Here is a 3,917-nt window from a genome sequence, read left to right on the forward strand (position 1 = left end):
GACCAGGCCTCATATCCCTGACCAGGCCACATCTCCAGATCCAGGCCTCATCTCCACATCCAAGTCTCATCCTTTATTCATTCGCGGATGAGGGTGTCACTGGCCAGGCAGCATTTATCACCCATCGCTAGTTGCCCAGAGGGCAGCTAAGAGTCAACCACATTGCTGTGGATCTGGAGTCACATGTAGGCCAGACCAGGTAAGGATGGCAGTTTCCTTCCCTAAAGGACATTAGTGAACCAGATGGGTTTTTCCGACAATCGACAGTGGATTCATGGTCATCATTAGATTGTTAATTCCAGATATTTTATTGAATTCAAATTCCACCATCTGCCATGGTGGAACTTGAACCCGGGTCCCCAGAACATTACCTGGGTCTCTGGATTAACAGTCAGTGATAATACCACTAGGCCATCACCTCATATTCCAGACCAGGGCAAAATCTCCAGTTCCAGGCCTCACTTCCTGAACCAGGCCACATATCCCAGAGCAGGCTGCATCTCCAGATCCAGACCTCATATCCCAAACCAAGCCACAGAGTCATATTAATCCTAAATTAATCTAGTCCTATTTGCCAGCATTTCGTCCATATCGCCCATTTTGCTCATTCCACATACACACACCACCCTCTGTGTGAAAATGTTGCCTCTTAGGTCCCTTTTAAATCTTACCCCTCTCACCTTAAACCTATGCCCCTCTAGTTTTGGACTCCCCTACCCTGGGGAAAAGATCTTGGCTATTCACCCTATCCATGCCCCTCAAGATTTGAAAAACATCTACAATGTCACCCCTCAGCCTCCGATGCTCCAGGGAAAATAGCCCCAGCCCTATTCAGCCTCTCCCTGTAGCTCAAACCCTCCAACCCCGGCAACATCCTTGTAAATCTTTTCTGAACCCTTTCAAGTTTCACAACATCTTTTCTGTAGCAGGGAGACCAGAATTGAACGCAGCATTCCAAAAGTGGCCTCACCAATGTCCCGTACAGCTGCAACATGACCCTCCCAACTCCTATACTCAATGCACTGACCAACAAAGGCCAGTGTACCAAACACCTTCTTCACCGCTCTGTCTACCTGCGACTCCATGGTCCCTTTGTTCAGCAACACTCCCCAGGACCTTACCATTAAGTGTATAAGTCCTGCCCTGATTTGCCTTTCCAAAATGCAGCACCTCACATTTATCTAAATTAAACTCCATCTGCCACTCCGCGGCCCATCAATTCATCCGATCAAGGTCCTGTTATACTTTGAGGTAACCTCCTCTGCTGTCCACTACACCAATTTTAGTGTCATCTGCAAGCTTACTAACCATACCTCTTATGTTCACATCCAAATCATTTATATAAATGATGAAAAGCAGTGGGCCCAGCATTGATCCTTGTGACACACCGCTGGTCATAGGCCAGCAGTCTATAAAGCAACCCTCCACCACCACCCTCTGTCTCCTACTTTCAAGCCAATTTCACATCTAAATGGCTAGCTCTGCCTGTATTCCATGTGATATAACCTTGCTAACCAGTCTACCATGGCAGAACCATGCCAAATGCCTCGCTGAAGTCCATATAGACAATGTCCAGACCAAGGCCTCATCTCCTGAACTAGGCCTCACCTCCTGGACCAGGCCACATATCTGGGAGCAGGCCCCATCTCTAGGTCCAGGCGTCATCTCCTGGGACCAGGCTTCAAAGTTCAGATCAGGCGTTACCACCAGATGAGATAATCATTGGCATCCCAAACCAGGCCTCCCTTCCTCACCAGGCAGGCCTCAGGTTCTGGACTGACCGTCGTCTCCAGGATCAGACATCAGCCTCCAGGCCCGGGCCTCCCCTCCAGGATGGGGCCTCAAAAGCCTGCACCAGGCTTCAAAACCCAGACCAGGCCTCACCTCCAATCGTAGGCGCCACATCCTGGATTAGATCTCACATCCCAGATCAGGTCTCCCAGGCCTCACCAGGTGTCACTGGTTTACAAAGTCTCACCAGGACCTACCTGAAGACGTGTGGACCAGGCCTCACCTCCCAGACCATCTCTGGGACCAGGCCTTGATTCCACAGCCTGGCGTCAGTCCTAAGACAGAGTTTCACCTCCAGGACTGGTTCTTAATACACAGGCAAGGCACCACCTCTGGTCTGAGGTAAGATGGTGGCGTAGTAGCCACTACTCTGGGGAAGAGAAGTTCAAATCCCACTCCAGCAGTTGTGGAATTGGAATTCAATTAATTTTTTTTAAAATTGAAAAAACTTTGCCTACCTCTTGAACATGGAGCCACAAGAACCAAGCCCCAGCGCCAGGTCTGCAGTTCATCAACACAACCATGCCTCCCCCTCAACACCAGGCCTAATGTCCCCACCCAGGCCTCATCTCTGGGTCCAGGCTTCAGATTCTGGATGTGTCCTCACCCTCGTCTGGCCTCCTAAACCAGGCCTCAGCTCAATTAAGGCATCATCTCTCACCCCAAGCCTCACGCCTTCAGGCTCAGGCCTCACATCCTGAAATAGGCTTCTCTTCATCTTCTGAACAGGCCTCATTGCTTGAAACAGGCTTCACTTCCCTAACTAGGCCTTGGCCCCAAGTCTGAAGCCTCGCCTCCTCGATCATGCCTGACCTTCACATCCAGGCCTTGCCTTTGGGATTAGGCCTCAAATCCAGGACAAAGCCCAATATCCAGAACCAACGCTCACTGTATGAACAGGGCTTCACCTTTTGCCTCCACCATCTGACCAAAATTGTACTACCAGGAATAACCAGCAAACCCCCCCCCACAGCCCAGGCTTTATTTTCACATATTCAGGGCCTAACCTCAAGCCGAGAGTCTGGGTGGGTGTGGGGAGGGGCATGAAGCTGAAAGCAAGCTGCTGATGGAGAGGTTGAGGCAGGGGGGGAGGGAGATAAGGGACGAAGGCGGATCGAAAGAGAAGGAATGGTGGAAGGAGTGAACATGTGAGCGAGACAAATGGGGAGAAGGAATGAGAGGGGATTGATGGAGGGAGGGAGTATGTGAGGGATGGTGAAGAGAGAGAGAGAGAGAGAAAAGAAAGAAGAATTCTGTGTAGCCCCTCCCAAAAGCACCCAAAAAGCTTGTGTAAATGTTTTCTCAGTGGGATGGCAGATGGGGATGACAATAGGCCTCAGTGACCCATTGGAATGCAGGGGTCGGGGTCAAAGGGGAGGAGGTCAAGCTAGACCACGGTGGCACAGCAATAACTCAGGAAGCCCGACTGGAAAGGAACATCATTCATCTGTTGAACACCGAAAAAAATGAGGCTACTTCTTCAAGGGCTCAGGTGATGAGTTCCAGCCCAGCAGGCCATTCCCGATTCCCAACAGAACTCATACTCAACAAGCTCCACAAGGAGATTAACGAGTGATTCCCCCATGGGCCTTGTACGGGTTATCACAGGTACCCCAGCGTCACCCAATGCGAGGTAACAACTACAGGGTGATGCCTCCCATAGCCAAATAGCAGACATTGGGTTTGAGGAGAGGGGTTTCCTCAGGGGATGGCTTTGGCTGATGCCTGGGAAGAGGAGGAGGAGGGTCTTGAAGGAATGGGAGGGGAAGGACACTCTCAGTTGCTGAGTTAAAAGAGCTGATATTTAGTCGCTGCCAGCATAATGTAGGCACCAGCCCTACCTGTGATTGCAGACTCCATACACTTTGACTCATTATTCACCTCAGCCCCACCCAGTCCTTCACAAAAGTCAGGCTGAATCACAGGCACATCCAACCCATTCATCGCCTGGAATGTCCCAAAGGGAGTAAAGCCCACATTCAGCAGAAACAGGCAGCAACAAGGGCAGACAGAGAGAGAAAACATTCACACAATGACAGCACGCCTAAGGAGCAAACAGATTTATGTACACATGTGAAACTCTGAGTGCTAAGGGAGTGCCACACTTTTAGAGGGTCAGCGCTGAG

General features: G+C 50.5%; 1 protein-coding gene across 1 annotated transcript in view; it reads right to left on the bottom strand.

Moving 5' to 3' along the window:
- LOC125487658 (ribosomal protein S6 kinase alpha-5-like) overlaps positions 1-3,917 on the bottom strand; it is a 25,517-nt gene that overhangs the window by 20,382 nt on the left and 1,218 nt on the right. The gene's annotated exons all lie outside the window — the stretch shown is intronic.

This window comes from Rhincodon typus, chromosome 43 (genome assembly GCF_021869965.1).
Source record: "Rhincodon typus isolate 14 chromosome 43, sRhiTyp1.1, whole genome shotgun sequence".
Lineage (NCBI taxonomy): Eukaryota > Metazoa > Chordata > Chondrichthyes > Orectolobiformes > Rhincodontidae > Rhincodon > Rhincodon typus.